This window comes from Dasypus novemcinctus, chromosome 10, assembly GCF_030445035.2.
Source record: "Dasypus novemcinctus isolate mDasNov1 chromosome 10, mDasNov1.1.hap2, whole genome shotgun sequence".
NCBI lineage: Eukaryota > Metazoa > Chordata > Mammalia > Cingulata > Dasypodidae > Dasypus > Dasypus novemcinctus.
In genome coordinates, this window is record NC_080682.1 from 31,792,892 (window position 1) to 31,813,441 (window position 20,550).

A 20,550-nucleotide genomic window follows, 5' to 3' on the forward strand; every position below is an offset into this window, starting at 1 on the left:
CTCTACCAAATTAAAATTTCCAGTTCAAGCTGGAGTTCATTAAGCATAAGCATTTCCTGAGTATTCAGTTGCAGAAAATTAAGGGAGGCAGTCCATTAATGCTGGAAGAAAGTAATTTGACTCTATGGATAATGCAGTACATTAATTTAAAAAAATGTAAAAGAGGAAATGAAACTTTTGTTGTTATCTAAATAACATAATTAACAGGAAGAAAATATTTTATGATCAAGCTAATGTTTAATATATTTAATCTTCACTGGTAAAATTAAATAATAAACATTTATTCTCACTATAAAATTATTTCACAATATATAAAATGAGACAATAGAAAGAACAAGTAATATAATTTAATTTAAAATATTCAAATATATTATCAGTCACTGCCCCCTGGGTAGGCTGATAAAAAGAGAGACTCATTCAAAAAGACACACAGAAGAAGGCACAGGAAGAAAGAGAGCTCCATAAACATGGCAGAGGAGAAATTTGATCCTGCAGCCCTGGTAAGAGAGATGAGCCTTTTACCTGATAGCTTACAAGTGAACAGAACAGTTAGCTGAGCTAAAGAAGCTCAGAAAGAAACAAATCTTATGACAACTTATAGCTGAGATCGGAGGAAGCAGGTTCTTCAGAGCCTTAAGAGGAAAAAGGAAGGAGAGACCAGACCCGCCATCTTACTTCAACAAGTGATAACTGATTTTGGTGAGAAAGTATTTCTTACTGTGCCTTGAGTTGGACTCTTTAGAGTCTTGTAAATGTAGGTTTTTATCCCAAATAAATACCCTTTATAAAAGACAACAGATTTCTGTTACTTTGCATCAGCACCCCTTTGACTGACTAATCCAGTATGCAAATTTATAGTAGTGTAAATTAACATATGTAAGTAAAATTGATGGATTATAGTTTATGTTAGGTTTAATGAATAATGTCAAACAGCACTTCAATATTTGTGGAATTTTTCAGTACTACCGACTACATATAGGAGTTCCATTGTATTGGTATTTTGTATATTTTCTCTCCCTTTCTCTTGATGAGGATGCTAAAGATTTCTGAATATTATTGTTGTAGAATTGAGAGAGATTCAATTATTTGTGTATAGAAAAGCCAGGACTCAGGAATGATTTTGAGAAGGAAAAATGGTTTATTGATGGCCAGCCAGACTCAGGAGCTTTCTTTTTCAAACCCAAGCCCGGAACAAGATTTTTGAGTTCCTTGTGAACATAGAGGAAAGGCCAAATGGTTCGTTTGTTTCAGTTCTCAATAGGCTTGAATTAGCATATTATCTTCCACATCTCAGGTAAGCTTTTGACATGGACTTCATACATTCTAGATAAGCTTTTAGCACATTTGGTTTGCATTTTCCCTGAATATTTAAAGTTTATAGAGTTTGCATTGATAAGCTGTTTCCTGGGACTGGAGTCATTGCCATGGTCACCAAGGGCAGGACTGCAGCCTCTTACCATCCCACACCCACAAGTCAGGACAGACAGTTTAGTTTAAAGTTATCTCCAAAGAGACAAAGAGCCTCCCACCCATAGCCCACATCATTTTCCCCATTTATGCCAAAGTTTAACTTGTTAAGCTTTGGCATAATTATTGTTGGAGCTATGAGGTGGGTGACTGTTTGTTGTTTTGATTGATTACTTTATTAATCTTTCAAAGACAAACATTAGCTTTATTGATAATCTCTATTTTAGTCTATTTGTGAATTGAATTATTCTGTTATTTTTTTTATCTTTATCTCTATACTGTTTGGTTTTAGTTTGCTTTTATTTACTTGATCTTTATACTAGAGTATTTAAATCACTTATTGCACATTATTTTGCATCTTAATGTTAGAGGTAATATCTTTACACATTCTATAGATTTTAAAAAGATAAGGGAATATTATGAACATGTTATGGTCAATAAATTCAACAAATTATAAAGAAAGGATAAATTCCTTGAATATTATAAATCAAAAAATTAAAAAAATAGTAAACTATACAATCTTAAAAGACTTTTATGTCTTCAGAAATTGAATTTATACCTTCAAATCTTTCCAGAAGGAAAAACCTGTTCCATATAATTCAACTGATGTATTCTTCCCAACATTAAAGAAAAAAATACCAATTCTAAGCAAATACTTCCAGAAAAAGGAACAAAACAGAATATCTGAACTCTTTATTTTTCAATTTAATTTTATTTTTTTCCTCTCCCCTCCACCCCCCCCAGTTGTCTATTCTCTGTGTCTTTTGGCTGCATGATCTTCTTTGTCCACTTCTGTTGTTGTCAGTGGCACGGGAATCTGTGCTTCTTTTTGTTGCATCATCTTGCTGTGTCAGCTCTCCGTGTGTGCGGCACCATTCTTGGGCAGGCTGGACTTTCTTTGGCACTGGGCAGCTCTCCTTATGGGGTACACTTCTTGTACGTGGGGCTCCCCTAGGCAGGGACACCCCTGCATGGCAAAGCACTCCTTGTGTGCATCAGCACTGCATGTGGGCCAGATTTGCACAGGTCAAGGAGGCCTGGGGTTTGAACCGTGGACCTCCCGTGTGGTAGACAGGCGCTGTAACCACTGGGTCAAGTCTGCTTCCCTGAACTTTTTCTTATGCCAGAATTTCACTGCTGTGTATCAAATATAATAACTGTTATTTACTTTTGTTAGCATTTTCTACATGGATAATGACATAACCTATAAAGATTTTACTTCTAAAAAATCCAACAGGGAAACGGACTTTGGTCCAATGGTTAGGGCGTCCGTCTACCACATGGGACATCCACGGTTCAAACCCCAGGCCTCCTTGACACGTGTGGAGCTGGCCCATGCACAGTGCTGATGCACGCAAGGAGTCCCGTGCCACACAGGGGTGTCCCCCACATAGGGGAGCCCCATGCGCAAGGAGTGCACTGGTAAGGAGAGCCGCCCAGTGTGAATGAAAGTGCAGCCTGCCCAGGAATGGTGCCACCCACACTTCCCATGCGCTGACGACAACAGAAGGGGACAAATAAACAAGATGCAGCAAAAAGACACAGAAAACAGACAACTGGGGGAGGGGAGGGGAATTAAATAAATTTTAAAAATAAATAAATAAATAATTAAATCTTAAAAATAAATAAATAAATAAATAAAATAAAAAACCCAACATAGTATTTTTAAAATGACATTTTAATAACTTAAAATTCTAAATACCTAATAAAATATCTAATATTTAATAAAGTGTGATAAAATATTTGCAAGGCATTTACAGCTAAAAGTACAGAACATTCATGAAAAAAAAGTAAAAGAGCAACTCATAAATCAAGTGACATTTCATGTTCATAGATGAAAAGATCAAAATTTTTAAAATGTCAATTTTTGTTCCTCCCAAATTAATCCCTAGTCAACACTTCCAAAATTCTAAGAAGACATTTCTTTTTCATATAAAACCTAACTCTAAACTTTATATGCCAATACAGAATATAATAGAATTTATTTGCAGAAACACTATTTGATATCACTATATATTATAAAGTTACAGCAATCAAAGCAGTGTGACAGGCTGTTCATGGTTATTTCAAAATGGTTATTTCTCCCTTATCCTGCTTTGGAAGCAAAGGGAATTCTTTGTATGAAATTCAGGGTGGGATCCTGATGGAGCTGCTTGAGGTAGCAAAGCCTGGGGGTGCCCCTAAAACTGAACCTCCATGAGATTTTTATCTCTCAAGCTAGTTCCCAGTAATTAGTCAATTGCCCTTTGGTTTTCCTACCAAAGTCTCTTTTCAGCCCTGATTTCTGCTCCAGTTATGCTGTGATTCTTTGTACCTGTCTCTCTCTTCAGTTTGGGGGCAGTCATATTGTTGTAGAATTTAAGAGAAGTTCTTATTTGAGTATAGAGAGGCCAGGACTCAGGAAAGATTTTGAGAAGGAAAAATGGTTTATTGATGGCCGGCCGGACTCGGGAACTTCTGTTTGAATCCCGAGCCCCGAACAAGATTTTCAAATATCTTTTATACAGAGAGGAAAGGCCAAATGGTCCCTTTGTTTCAGTTCTCAATAGGCTTCAATTAGCATATATCTCTTCCACATCTTAGGTAAGCTTTTAGCATGGACTCCAGACATTCTAGATAAGCTTTTAGCATATTTACTTTTTGCATTTCCCCTAAATACTTAAAGTTTATAGCCCTTGCATTGTTAAACATTTCCTGGGACTGGAGCCGCTTCCACTGTCCCTAAGGGCAGGACTGCAGCCTCTTACCTTTCCACACCCACAAGTCAAACAACTTAGTTATCTTTGAAGAGACAAAGAGCCTTCCACCCATAGCCCACATCATTCCCCCCCTTTTGCCAAAGTTTAACTTGCTAAGCTTTGGCATAATTATTGTTGGAGCTATGAGGTGGATGGCTGTCTGTTGTCTTGATTGATTATTTATCAGTCTTTAGTACAGCATCCAGGACTGTTTTTAGAAGTTTAGAACTTTTCATTCTGGACAGCAGAATCTTGGGCAGGGGCCTCCTGCAGTTATTCTGCTGCCACTGGCACTCACGTGGATTTCCAGTCAGGTTCCAGATCCATCTGTTACTTTTATTTTACTCTTAAAGAGTTTACACCTTTAATTTAAAAGGGGTGCTGAAGGGAGACGATCTCTTTTCTGTAACTGCTTCCTGCTGGCCATGGGCTGTAGTCATTGCCTAATAAGGTGTAAAAACTCTTTAATTTATTCTAACTGGAGGAAGATGGATCTGGCATTCTGTACGAAGTTGGATGAAGTTTTCATATGGTTAATAAGATGTTCACTCTGAAAGAAACAAACTTAATTAAAAATTTGGAATACCTGTTTTTAAAAGAGGACACATTGGATTACAGAGGTAGACAAGGTTAGGTGCCTATAAAGATGGCATTCCTTAAAAGCTGGTGGGAACAGCATATATATTCTTTTTTAAGTTATCCATCTTTAGAGAGAAATTGCAACAGACACTTAGCTTTGTCTGAAGACACATTCCAAGCTGTTCAATGATTGACACTCATTCGCTCTGTCAGATGCTCCTGGTGAACTGGCACACCTTGGGCAACTGGCTTCACTCAGGATTAGAACACTAATTTGGAAATACTCTTAGTTTTCACCTGTGGGAGTGATCAGAACTACAGAATAAAGATTTTTACACCTTGGTTTTCATTGTACAATTTCTAGCAATTTTGACTTGTTCAATAGGTGACTCACCATCAGCAAGCAAGCCTCACTTTTGCTACACAGCAGAGTACAGCAGAATATAGAAGTTGACTGAGACTGGCTGAGACTGCCACCTTATTCTATAGACATGTTATTAACTGTTCAGAAAATGATTTTACCAGGAATTTAACATGTCTAATATACTTCTGCACTTGATCCAAAATAGAAAAGATAACATTACAATTATTAGGCATATATTTAGTACAGGATAAAAGTACAGCACTTAATATTAACTAATGTATTATTTAATGCATAAGGATTCAAGGTTGCAATTATTAGTTTTGAGTTTCAGTTTTGTAATACTTTACATGTTATCTCTCCATGAGAGCAGGCCATAATGCCAATTGTGTTTAAGTTTCACTTACAGTATCCTGGTATCATGGCTCCACTTAGCATGTTCTTCAACGCAGTGAGCAAGTTGCAGCATCCTTCATCTTAGAGAGATTTTCCAGTATTCCACTAGCCTGGTGCATAGTGCTCTCTGGCACTATGGAACAGTGCCACTCTGGAGGCGATATCCATTGTATACTTGGCTGTACCGAGTCATTATTGGCTGCAGGAGCTTGAAACTGCAATATAGTTTCCATCGACTTCAGGAGCAGAACCAGAGACTGATATAGCACATATTTTTAATTGAGGGGTCAGTGACCAGCCTAGCCAATAACTCACATGGAGAGGCCACCTGTAATGTATACAAGGCCTGGTTCGAATGCACAAGAGTTTGATAATGTTAACGTTTATTCGTTGTTTATATATATATTTTAAACAATTTAATGCAACACATCATATATTAAATGACTGTCTACTTACACAATTTTATTATGAAGATAACAGTAGGTACTTTACTTTAGTAATAGAGGAAAAATATTATTTTTCATTGTTAAAATGAAAACAGAAGACTTCCAATATAATCAAGATAACTTTTTATTACCATTTACTTATATGTGTACTTTGCAGTGGCCTTCAGACAGGTTTATTATCATGAAGTTATTTCTGCTACCAATAACCAATCTAAGTTTTAGTTAACAATGACTTTTCTAGAACTAGAACTATTTAAACATTTTCAGTTGGAGGATGTTTTACAAACTCTTTATAATTGACTATAACCACATTGAGTAGCCACCTCATGTTTAAATAAACTTACTAAATTACAATTACCAATGAAAGAAATTTACTCCTTATTTAAGAGAGCATATCTACAATCTTTTTCCTTTAGCCTAATTTCACTCATTAAAGATTTCATACATAATGTTAATTTAGTTTATAAATTAACTATTGGAGATTACACTCAAGTTAAATAAAATTGAAACCATAATAGTTTATGCAAGGAATGTTCTCTTTTTCCCTTACAGGAAGCTAAAAACTTCTTTTCTTTAAGTTATTAAAATTATTAATTTAAAAGCATACTGACTACCAGGTTTTAAAACACATGCATACTGACTACCAGGTTTTAAAACACATTACACAATTACTTAATTTTTTTAAAAATCATAACCCAGGAAAGATCTCTCCATAGTTTTTATGGACTTTCCTTACTGAAATTTGTTAATAGAGCCACTAATTACCTTTATTTTGTTGGAAAGAAATCTTCTGGAGGAAAATAAGGCTCACCAGATTTTGGAGAAGAAAATAATTTATTCTCAATCTTGCAAGAAGGGGTGCAGAGCCAGATATGGCTGGTGCCACGAACAAAGAAAAATGACACAATTTATACCCCTAAGCCTAGCATGCAAGCTCTTCCTGTTTTTCCATAGATTGGATACTTCAGAAGTTACAGCTTATCTGAGATTTAACTTTCCTATGCAAAAGTTTGATTTAACTGCTTCTTCTATCACATTCCAACCATTTAAGTTTTTACCTGCTCCCCCCTTTGTCAAATAAGGAATAGAATTTAGTGCTGAAATGGCACCGACTTAGTTAGCTCCTTCTTGGGCATCCTTCCACTGCCCATAGGACTGGCCTAAACTGGTCTCCTCCACTGCTGTCCAACCCAGGAGTGGGAGACTGAGGCAGCAGGCCGCCAGGTTACATCAACATTTTTCTTATGTGAAAATTAACCTAATCTTTGTTGTGTTTTTTTTTTTTTGCATTTTATGGCTGACAAAGGTTTAAACTGGGAAATTACCAGGCAAACTGATTCTTAATTCCCTAGCCTAGTAGATAGGTTTAATCTGCTACACCTAGTCTTCCCTTTAAAGCTCTTGCAAAGGAGGCCCTTTCCCAATTGTTTCTATAATCAAATTTCTATGACTTTTTCATCCTGCTTATTTTAATTTGGGCTTTAAGAATATTTATAAATATAACTACATATTTAATTTTTAACAATTTGAATAGACTCTTTTAAGAATTTTTATTAATTTGATATTATCCTGATGTATGAAGAAATACATTGAGCATTTTTTTAAAATGGGCAGACACAAAGAGTTAGACACAAACACAACTCATTGATATTACTTATAATTTGCATTATTTTATATACTGTTTAGCTTAATTAATTAGGGGTCCAGAAATACATATTACTTATATAACTGCATATTTAACCTCAACAATTTGAGCAAATAGGCAGATATGAATAGTTTGACACAACAACATGACTTTAGTTACTTTAAACTTTTCAAAGACTTTTGAAACTCTTCTCAATTTGCACTATGACCATGCAGTTTACCACAAGAATTTTCTTTCTTACTTAATGGATTGTAATAACCAAAATGTTCTCAATGCCTTAGCACCATTTTGTTTTAGAACTTTATATTTTACTTTGAAATTAGCAGAATTTTGGATAAGCAACAAGATTAATTTTATATATATTTACTGAGGCTATTGGAAGCCTCAGGGAGACAGACTGCTTTCTCTCATGAATTGCCACTCTTAGGAACACTGACCGTCAAGGCAGGAGACTTCTCCCCCTCCACCCCCCTTTATGGTTTTGGAGATAATAAAACTCCAGTGGCCATTTAACCTTATTGTATCAGGCAGCAATTTATTTAGTTTACACTTGAATTCATGAGAGAAAGGGTTACTAATACCAGGAGAGGAGACAGTGATGTCCCAGCTCTTCTCTGGCCTATAGGGGCAGAAGCTGTTATGAAATAACCATAGGCAAAGGCAAGGGGTGAGGTTAGACTTGAAGTAACCATAAACTAAGGAAAGGTAAAGTTTAGAGTTTACACTTAATAATTTCAAGCTAAATTCACCCAGCTATAATTTTAGTTATTACCTTTCCACTGTTTTATAACATAAATGCATTTATAAATGATTTTAACTTAGTTACAGTTATTATTAATTTTTTTTTAAAAACCTATTAATTTTATAACACTTTTAAATACCTTTCTTTTGACTTATAACATATTAAATGAACTTAATCATTACTTTAATTTTTCCTTTAAAGTAAAAGAATAAATCTCTTGCAGTTAGTTTGAAATAAAAAGCTACTTTTCAGGATTTGATTTCTAGAACATAAATGTTCTTTTAAAAGAGGTAAGACTCTTCTTTAAACACTGACGAAATGATGAGGTTAAAGCACAAGAAGCTATTGATAAAAGATTTTCTTTGTATATTGATCTTATTCAATTTTAATCATAAAAATTTTCCTTCCACAAACCTTCTACACTTTCAGTATTCATTCAGATTCTGTCCTACACTCTACTCTTTCCAATAATCAATCATTTTATCTTAGGACAAAATCATCTTCTGTTTCCTTAACAATAAAAACACACTCCATATATCCCACATACTAAGTTACCAGGCAAACTTCTTACAACATATAATTGCCATTAATACTAAACAAGCTTGTTAAAATAATGAACTTTTCTTCACTTTAAATACTTAGTAGCATGTAATACCAGAAACAGTTTTTTTTGGATGCAAGTTGGCAGGGGGGATTGGCTGCCGAATAAGTTTGTTATAAAATTGCCTTTTATTATTATTATCAATTCAGTTTTGTTAAATAATGACTTTCTGCAATTAGCCACTTAAATACCTTAATTTAAACAATGCTTTGTAAAACTTTTATAATTATTTATACCCTTAAGACAAATTTTACCTTCACAGAACACATTCTCTTACTTAAGGTTACTACAATACCTTCTAAGAACCTGGGCAGAATGCAAACGTATTTTGGCTTTGACACCCTAAGGAGGGAACTTTACTGCATTTATTCTGATTCTGTTTTTCACCCCCTTCACTTCCCCCCCTTCCAGGCAGTTGGGTGCACAACAAACAGGAATGCAGCTTATGAATAGAAGGGTGGACTCACTGGAAAGGGGCAAGCCGCTCCCCGCTTTCCAGCTTTCAGCCAAAATGGGCAGACAGAACCTACTCAAATTTGGCAACTCTCCCAGGAACCCAGCTGCCCTGACTGGGACATTCCCAACAAACTTGGGTGCTTGGCGTGGACACAGATGGCCTCCAAGCCCCGGCAAAGGGCCAGACCAGAGACAAGACTGCAGAGCATGCACAAACATCTAGACTCCGCAAACATCCAGACTCCTCAGCTTTTGCCCCAGAATCATTTCACCCCCTTGCCAATGGCAAGGGAGGGCTCCAGCTCAGCTGTAATTCCACTTTACATAAGGACACAACTCCAACACTAGCATTGAGCTGACACAGACAGAAGCACAAAGGTCACTAATCTGACCCACAAGTTATATATTTATTTTCACCATGGCTGCCCCCAGAGCCATCACAAACCTCAGAACACTTAACATTTGGTATAAAGTGAATTCATTCACAAATTAGCACCATAACAAAAGATTTCAGCTAGACTTTTCCACTGTTTAAACTTTACACCCAGACCAAGCTCCACCAGAAAAGCCGATCCATTTTCCTGTAACCAAGTTTTGTTTTCCTTAATCTAGACCAATTTCCAGGACATTAGGACTTGAACCTATAAATAGCCCTTCCTATTAAAATCGAGACTCCACTCCTTTAGTGGATATAAGACCAGTACCAGATTCTAACATGCAGTTAGACAAACCCAAAACACCAGGGCTTTTTCCCGGTTTTTCTCCTTTTCCCAAGCCTAGAGAGAATGGCTTCCCCCCAGCCTTCTGGGGCTACTAGGGTTCTCTCGGGAGGTGATCAGCCTCCCCTTCCTAGCAATTAAAGCTAGGGCCTTCCAGACTGTGCTCACCTGGGGAGTCTTACCTTCTTCCATGTTCAGAGTTCTTTTTCGTTCCCAGAATCTTTCTCTTCAGACCTTCCATTGCCTTCGATTTTTGTCGGGAAGATTCTGGTGGCGCCCACATCTTTTCTGGATTAAATTTAATCCAGGGGTGCCCAGATTTGGGGTTCACCCGAGTCCTCCCGGCTTCCTCGGGGATTTGGAAGGGGCAGCAAAATCCTACCATCTCTCGCCTTCGTTTGCTGTCCCATCTGGGTCGCCAAAAATGTTGTAGAATTTAAGAGAAGTTCAATTATTTGAGTATAGAGAGGCCAGGACTCAGGAATGATTTTGAGAAGGAAAAATGGTTTATTGATGGCCGGCCGGACTCGGGAACTTCTGTTTGAATCCCGAGCCCCGAACAAGATTTTCAAACATCTTTTATACAGAGAGGAAAGGCCAAATGGTCCCTTTGTTTCAGTTCTCAATAGGCTTCAATTAGCATATATCTCTTCCACATCTTAGGTAAGCTTTTAGCATGGACTCCAGACATTCTAGATAAGCTTTTAGCATATTTACTTTTTGCATTTCCCCTAAATACTTAAAGTTTATAGCCCTTGCATTGTTAAACATTTCCTGGGACTGGAGCCGCTTCCACTGTCCCTAAGGGCAGGACTGCAGCCTCTTACTGTTCTACACCCACAAGTCAAACAACTTAGTTATCTCTGAAGAGACAAAGAGCCTTCCACCCATAGCCCACATCAATATGCTCTATGACATCAATTCTCCAAAGGACATTGATTTTCAGTTTTCAGCTTTTCTCTTGTTGTGAGAATAGAAGTGATGACTTCCAAGCAGTTTGCATGTCATGATGGAAATATATTCTTTTTCATCACTATAGTCATTAAAATTTTTCTTATGGTTAATTTCTTAAACATCATATCTTTAGCAGTGTATAATTTTAATTTCCAAATATTTATACTTAAATCTGTAAAAATCTTTTACCTTAAATCCACTATGCTCAGAGATCTGGATACTGTCTGTTCTTCAAATTATTGAGGTATTTAAAATGGCCTAATAATGATCTTTTAAAAATATTCTGTCTCTGCATGCAGGTATATGTTTTCCTTAATTGTTGTATGTATGATTTTATATAGGTCTGAAAATGCAATATATCTTTTTTACCATTAATATTGTTTTTATTTACAAGTCAACTTTATTGATACATAAAGCATAAATCTATCCAAAGTGTACAATTAGTGGTGTTTGGCATAATCACATAGTTGTGCATTCATCCCTTCAATCATTTTTTTTCAATCATTTTTAAAGCATTTCCATTACTCTAGTAATAGTAATGATACCGAAAACAAAAACCAACCTACCAAACAGAATTTATTACCTTTCAATCTTTCTTTGCTTCCCCTGCCATACATAGCTGCCCTTATGCTTCCATCTTTCTAGTTTACATGTATTTATTTTGTAAAAACAGTGTCATATATGTAATACACATGACCTCAGACTTTCCCTTTAATCCACTGGCATACCTACCTAATAGTACTGCTAGTTAAAATCATTATGTTGTGCATTCACCTTTTCTATTCATTTCCAAAGATTAACGCACATGCTTTTTACCAATTCTGCACACATTAACTCTCAGCGTTCTATTCTCTAATCACATTCTATTTTCTGGTGACCCATATTCCAATTATTAACTTCATGAGATTATACAAGGCATTTAGTTCATAATAGTGCAATCACAGAGCATCTGTCCTTTGTGTTTAGCTTGCTTCACTCAACATAATGTCCTCCAGCTTCATCCATGTTTTCAAATGCTTCACAACTTTATCCATTCATCAATTGACAGAAAAAGTTATTTCCAACTTTTGACAATTGTAAATACCACTGCTATGAACATTGGTGTGCAGATGTCTGTTTTTGTCACTGCTCTCAGTTTTTCTGGGCAGATACCTAGTAATGATAATGCCAGGTCATATGGCAAGTCTATAGTCAACTTCTTTAAGAACTGCCAAACACAGCTCGACAGTGACTGTACAATTCTACATTCCCACCAACAGTGAACAAGCTTTCCTATACCTCCACATCTTCTCCAACATTTACAATTTTCTGACTTTTTAATAGTAGCCAGTCTAATAGGTATAAAATGATATCTCATTGTAGCTTTAATTTGCATGTCCCTAATTGCTAGTGATGTTGGACATTTTTTTCATGTGTTTCTTTGCCATTTGTATTTCTACTTTGGATAATTGTCTTTTCAAGTTTTTGCCCATTTATTAATTGGGTAGTGTGATTTTTATTGTTGTGTTTTATGATCTCTTTATATATCATGGATATTGAACCCTCATCAAAGGTGTGATTGCCAAATATTTTCTCCCAATGAGTTGGCTGCCTTTTTACCCTTTTGATAACATCTCTTGAGTGCAAAGGTGTTTAATTTTGAGGAGGTCTCATTTGCCTATTTTTTCTTTTGTTGCTCATGCTTCAGATATAAAGGTTAAGAAACTGCCACCTGCCACAAGATTGTGAAGATGTTTTCCGACATTTTCTTCTATGAGTTTTATGGTTGTCACTTTTATACTTAGGTCCTTGATCCATTTTGAGTTAATTTTTGTATAATGTTTGACATAGGGGTTGTCTTTCTTTCTTTTGGATATGGATATCCAGTTCTCCCAGCACCATTTGTTGAATAGACTGTTGTTTCCCAGTGGAAGTACTTGTCAAAAATCACTTGACTGGGATGTAAGGGTATATTTTTGAGTTCACAAATTGGTTCCATTGGCCAATATATCTATCTTTATGCCAGTACCATGTTGTTGTTTTTTTTAACACTGTAGCTAATTAATATGCTTTAAGTTCCAGAAGCATGAGTCCTCCAACTCTGTTCTTCTTTTTAAAGACAATTTTAGCTATTTGGGAGCCCTAACCCTTCTAAATACATTTGATCATTGGCTCTCCCATTTCTGCAAAATAGGCTGTTGGGATTTTTATTGGGACCGGGTTGAATCTAAATCAGTTTGGGTAGAATTGACATCTTCACAATATTTAGTCTTCCTATCCACAAACACAAAATGTCTTTCCATTTATTTAAATCTTCTTTGGTTTCTCTCAGCAAAGTTTTGGGCATACAGGTCCTGTATATCCTTAGTCAAGTTTATTCCTAAATATTTTATTTTTAGTCGCTGTTATAAATGGAATTATTTTCAGATTTCCTCCTCAGCTTTCACATCAGTGGTGTATAGAAACATTACTGATTTTTGAGTACTGATTATGTATTCTGCCATTCTGCTGGACTCATCTATTAATTCTAGTAATTTTCTTGTGGATTTTTCAGGATTTTCTAGATATAGGATCATGGCATCAGCAAATAGTAAAAGTTTTACTGCTTCTTTTTCTATTCGAATGACGTTTTTTTCTTTATCTAGCCTAAATGCTCTAGCTAGAATTTCTAGCACAATATTGAATTAACAATTTTTATAGTGGGCATCCTTGTCTTGTTCCTGATCTCAGGGCAAAAGTTTTCAGTCTTTCACCATTGAATACAATGCTAGCTGTAGATTTTTCATAAAACTTCCAAATTTTTTGCATGCCACAATGGGAATATATTCAGATTCATCAATTTCAGTTATTAAGAATTTTCTTATGATTAATTTCTCAAAAATAGATCTTTAGCAGTGTATAATTTTAATTTCCAAATATTTATATTTAATCTGTATAAATCATTTGCCTTAAATCCACCCTGTTCAGAGATCTGAAAACTGTGCTTTAAGTTATTGAGTTATTTTAAATGCCCTAATAAATATTCTGTCTCTGCATGCAGGTATATGTTCATTTAATTGATGCATGCATAATTTTATATGCCTAAATATGTCAATAAATGCTTTTAAGCATTTTTTCCATCCTGTGTTATTGTCTGCTTTATTTATCAATAACTTATAAAGGAATATTTAAGTCTGTGAATTTATATTTCTTCATGTAGCTTTATCCAATTATATATATGTATATATGATATTAAATTTTTCTATCAGGATTTTACAATGAGAGGGCAGAGTAAAATTCTGTAAAGGATTATAAGAGTTTAATTTCAATAGATTTGGAAAGATGTAAAAAAAAAAGCACAAGGAATGAGCAGTTCCTTGGGTTGGTAAGAGTACAAGTTTGATATCTGTTAGGTAGAATATAGAAGGCTCCCTAGTGGTATAAAGAAGAGTGGAAATGGGTGATATGATAGAAAATAATATTTTAAAATGAAATAATAAAATAATAAGGACTTTGCATGGACCATGAGAATTATTTGCTCTAAATTAAGAGCTAAACTTAATTCAATTGTATTTCCTTTAGTTTATACTGATACTCTTCCTATGCCCACAAGAGGGAAAAAAAAAATAAACAAAATTTAAAAGAAACTATGCATATGACCTTGTATTGGCTAATAACAAGAAATACAAAATTATATCTTGTAAAAGAAAACAATGTATATGGATTTGAGGTTTCACATTAGTATAAATATTTAGAATCTTCTCCCATAGTTTCATAATAAAGTTCACAATTTTAGATAGATTAGGAAAACCTTTATATTCTTCTGATACTCCTATTACATTCATCAAATTAGATTATAAAGGAATATTCAACATTTATTAAATATTTTACAGTGGAAAAATTCAGCAAATAGACTTTGAAGAGCTTCTTCTAGTATATTGGTGTGATGGAAAATAATTTTCATATTATATCATCAGTGCTATTATGTAAGTTTTCCTGAAACATGCTATCATAACCCTGGAGAGATAAATATAAGAAAATGACTTAGAAGTGTGTATATCTGTTATAAGAGTACTGTCTTTATTTCTGGCAGATTTAATTACACATACATTGGCTGTTTATAGCATACATGAAATTTTTTCCCTCAGGATCCCTCCCATACCTTTTATTTCAAGGTGTTCCAATGAAGGTTTTCCTACAAGACTCTTTTAGATGGAAAATTCATGGAAGTATCAGAGGCCTTCAATATGTATTAACTGCTTTTGTAGTACTCAAGACAAATGAAATGACTCAATCTGAAGGACACTTAAACATACTAAAGGAAAGTAAAATGTGGCAGAAATGAGTTTTATGGTTAGTATTTATAAGTATGAACAGCATGTGTGCCTGTGTCTTCATAAAAACGTTTGGGAGGAAGGATGGGGAAAGAGGAGGAAAGGCTGTGGAGGAGTGGGGAGGATGGGGGTTTGGCTGTACTGTATCTGAGATCCCCAGGCCTGGAGGGGGGTCTGAACATGGCCAGCTGGCTCAACCCATCACCCACCCAAGTGTGTCCCTAGCTAGCCTCCTCAAGCCAGGATGACCAGGTCCAGCTGTGCCTGAGCCAAGAGCAGGTCTGTCCCGGAGCCAGAGGGTGAGAAGAACATGACATAGTGGAGATGGTTTCACTCAAATAACACTGGCATAGGGACAGAAAATCTACTATAAACAAAAGGAGTGACAGTTTTTGACAATGCCTAGTAAAAGTAACCCTGGAAACTTTACACTTTCTCCAAGAAGCAGTCGTGAACATCAAGATTCAGAACACTGGTGACTACTGTGATCTCTACAGAGGGGAGAAGGTTGCCACTTTGATTGAGTTGGCATTATATGGCACACCACAGACAGTTAAAAGAGAAGAATGGAGATGTTATTAAACTCAAATATCCTCTAGATTGTGCAGATCCTATCTCTGAGAGGTGGTTTCATGAACACCTTTCTGGGAAAGAAGCAGAGAAATAATTAACTGAGGAGGGAAAATATGGTGAATTTCTTTAGGAGAGAATCAGAGGCACACTGGAAATTTTGTGATGACAAAGGGGAGAATAATGATGGCAAGTCTAAATTGACCCACATTATGATTCACAGTCAGGAAATGAAATATGATGTTGTTGGAGGAGAATGTTTTGCCTCTTTGATAGATCTTGTGCAGCAATACAAGAAGAATCCCATGGTGGAAACATTGGATGTGAAACTTCAACTCAAGGAGCCCCTCAACACACCTGGTATCAATGCTGCTGAAATAGAAAGCTGGGTATAAGAATTAAGCAATTAGCTGAGCCCACAGATAAAGTCAAACAAGGTTTTTGTGAAGAATTTGAGACATTGCATGAGTGCAAACTTCTCTATAACTGAAAAGAGGGTCAGAGACAAGAAAATGAACACAAAAATCAATATAAAAACATCCTGCCCTTTGATCATACAAGGTTCGTCCTTCAGGATGTTGATACCAATGAGCCTGTTTCAGATTATATCAAGGCAAACATAATGCCTGAATTTGAAACCAAGTGCAACAATTCAAAGCCCAAAAAGAGTTACATGGCCACACAAGGTTGTCTGAAAAACACAGTGGATGACTTCCGGCTGATGGTATTCCAGAAGAACGCATGAGTGGTTGCCATGACAATAAAAGAAGTGGAAAATGGAAAGGTTAAATGTGTCAAATACTGGTGTGATGAATATGCTTTAAAAAAATATGGGGTCATGCACGTTAGGAACATCAAAGAAAGTGTTCCTCATGACTATATGTTAAGAAAATTTAAACTTTCAAAGGCTGGACAAGGAAATATAGAGAGAATGGTCTGGCAATAACTTTTTCCAGCATGGCTTAATGGAGTGTCCAGGGGCATGCTGGACTTCATGGAGGAAGTGCAGCATAAGCAAGAGAGCATTGTGGACATTGGGCCTGTGGTAGTTCACTGCAGTGCTAGAATTGGCTGGACAGGAACATTCATTGTTATTAATATCTTTATTGACATCATCAGAGAGAAAGTTGTCAAATGTGACATCAATGTGCTCAAAACCATTCAGATGTTACCATCTCAGAGGTCAGGGGTGGTCCAAACAGAAGCACAGTATCTATCTTATCTATATAGCCATTCAGCATTATATTGAAATACTACAGCACAGGATTGAAGAAAAGCAAAAAAGCAATAGGAAAGGGCACAAATACACAAATATTAAGTATTCCTTAGTGGAACAGACAAATGGAAATCAGGGTTCTCTCTTGCCTGGTACTCCTACACCATCCTGTGAAGAAATGAGAGAAGATAATGCTGGAGTCTATGCAAATATGGGGTTGATGCAGCAGCAGAAAAGGTTCAGGTGACACAACCCACCAAAACCTCAGCACAAAAAGAGATATGGAGTTTCACTCTGTCCCTAAAAAGATTAAGAAAAGATGCAAGAAAGTTTATGTGAAGAATGAATTTGAATTTGAAAGGATTGAATTGCAGTTGACTACCTTTTGATAAGTGAAATTTGAAACCATTTAAAGACCACTGTATACTAACTCAAAAATACATGATTTCTAGTTACTTATTTTCTCAGATAAGAAGAAATAATCTCTACAATGTAGACAATGTTGCATTTTACATAATTTTGTTTTAAATTGAGGGAGCAGTTAAATTTTCCTCTATATTTTACAGATGATGGTTACTCAAATTCTAGTTTTCAGCATTTGTTTTTATTTTTTTCCTTTTTTAACCTTAAATTAAATTTTTTTGTTTTGTTTTTTTTTGTTTTTCTCATTGTAGGGGATGATAGGGTACTTGCAAGAAGAGAAATAATTTGGGAAAATCAAGTAACAACATCTACAGAATTTGGAACAATTTCATTTAATATCACTTATCCAGCAATGGGTAATTCATTTTCTTGACCTCTTTTTTTAACTAAATGATAATTAAACCAGTGTCCCAAAACTGTCAGAAACTGACATTGTGAAAAATCATAAAAACTTATGAATTAGGATAACAAAATTTTTTGTTTTGTTTTTTTCTTAGCAGTTAACAAATTGCCATTCAGCCTTTGACTGAGAAGATTGTGGTGAAAATGTTTGTCATATTTTCTTTGCAATGGAGTAATTGTCTTATATTTAGAGAAAAGACATCTATGGATGATCAGTCCTTTCGTTATCAGTTGTTGCTGGCAAACCACCCCACAACTTAGTGGCTTAAAACAACATCTTTTTTTTTTCTCACTATACTTCATTCTGGGGTAGGCTCAGCTGAACTCTTTGTTCTTCTGCTTGTCTTGCTGGTGGTCACTCATGAAGTTGGCAGTTTGACTGTGACACTGGGATGGCAAGGCTTGTCTCTCTCTGCTTGTGGTCCTTTGGATCTCTGCCTCTCCCTGTGACTTCTCCAGATGGCCTGTCCAGCTATGTAGCTAGACTTCTTATGTGGCAGCTCAGGGCTCCCAGGATGATAAAAGCCTAAGTGGCCAGGCCTTCTTAGGACTTAAAAGTCACAAAATCACTTTTACTGCATTCTTCTTAGGACTTAAAAGTCACAAAATCACTTTTACTGCATTATACTGATGAAAACAAGTCACAGGTCCAGCTCACGTATAAGAAGGGTATTCCATACCACCAGGGCATGAGTATTGGAATGCATGGTTCATTAGGGGCTACCAGGGGAACAGACAGCCTCAACCAGTGCCATGGAAAAACAATTGTTGTTAGCAAAAGTAGAAGCTGTACTTTGGGTTTGGGAAGCTCAAGCTGTTTAAGTGGGTGTAAGTCAGAAGTCAGACTGAGAAATAGAGGGTGTTGAAGACACTTTCTCAACCAGTTCTACCAGCTCTGACCATATTTTCTGCACCTTCACTTGGGAAAACTCGTCTCAGAAGGATAAATGCGTTAGGGGATAGACTAATACAGACAAGTGTTTCCATTTACATGAGACTCAACAACACAGCAGAGGCCCAAACTGTGCTATGCCTCACTGATGAAGTCCAATCAAAAACACTAAAGTTATCTAATCAAAGGTCCCTTTACAGAATTTAGTGCAATCAAAGGTCTCATACCCATGGAAAATGATTAGTTCAAAAAGCACATTTTTGGAAGTGGATTTGGCTCAACAGATTGAGCATTCACCTACCACATGGGAAGTTCAGGGTTCAAACCCAGGGCCTCCTGACCCATGTGATGAGCAGGCCAATGCAAGGAGTGCCGTGCCATGCAGGGGCATCCCCCGTGCAGGGCAGCCCCATGTGCAAGGAGTGTGCCCTGTAAGGAGAGCTGCCCAGCATGAAAAAAGTGCAGCCTTCCCAGGAGTGTTGCTGCAAACACAGAGAGCTGACGCAGCAAGGTGACGCAACAAAAAGAGACACAGAATTCCGGTGCTGCTGACAAGGCACAGAAGAACACACAGTGAATGGTCAAAGAGAGCAGACCATGGGGGTGGGGTGGGGAGTGGGCAGGAAAGGGGAGAGAAATAAAAAATAAATCTTAAAAAAAAAAGCATATTTTCTTTTTGTGATTCACCTAATTCAAACTCTCTTAGTTTGTTTTATGACTTTGTCCATTTTTCCTAAGTGGTTTTGTTTGTTGGCATACAGTTGTTCATAAGATTTGCTTATGATTTCTTTTAATTCTGTGTTTTCTCATTTCTGTTTTTTAAAAATTTACATACTCTTTCTCTTTTTCTTTCTTAACTTAACTAAGGGTTTTTCAATTTTATTGATCTTCTCAAGGAACCACCTTTTGGTATTATTGATCTTCTCTATTGTCTTTTTTAAGGGGAGGTTCCAATTTCATTTATTTATGCTCTAATCTTCATTATTTCTTTCTTTCTGATTGATTTGGGAATAGTTTGCTATTCTTTTTCTAGTTCCACCAGGTGTGTAGAAGCTCTTTGTTGTTAGCTCCTTTTTTATTTAGTTGTTTAGAGCTGTACATTAACCTTATAGTACTTTTTCAAGTTTTTCTCTACGGCTTCTTTTGTCTGTTAGATATCAGATGTCCTGTTTTCTAGCTCATTGATCCTTTCTTTTCTCTTTAAATCTCCTGTTGTATCCACCTAATGTATTTTAATTTCATTAATGCAGCTTTCATTCCCATGCTTTCTTTTTTCTTTGCATGCTTTCAATTTCTTCTTAGTACTCACCAGGTGTCTTCTTAATATCCTTAATCTCTTCAGCCATTTCATTGAAGTTACTAAGGAAATTCATTGGAACTTCTATGATTAGTTCTTTCAAATTCTATATATCTTCTGGAGTTTTATTTTTTTTCCTTTGACTGGGTAATATCTTCTTGTTTCTTAATATGACTTGCAAATTTTTGCTGGTTTCTCACCATTTGATTTTCTTTATTTCTTTATTCTGGTCTCACTTTCTCTTTTTAGCCTAGGGTTTCTTGCTGATAGGACTTTTACTAAAACTTCTTTGGCACTTGGTTCAACTTACTTTGAAACTTAATACTAACTTGTTTTTAACAATTCAGAGTTTTT

The 20,550-nt window shown here is 36.0% G+C and overlaps 1 pseudogene; it reads left to right on the plus strand.

Annotated features, from left to right (window-relative positions):
• The first annotated feature begins 15,706 nt into the window (after positions 1 to 15,706).
• On the plus strand, positions 15,707 to 17,429 carry LOC101440055 (tyrosine-protein phosphatase non-receptor type 11-like; annotated as a pseudogene).
• The last annotated feature ends 3,121 nt before the right edge of the window (positions 17,430 to 20,550 follow it).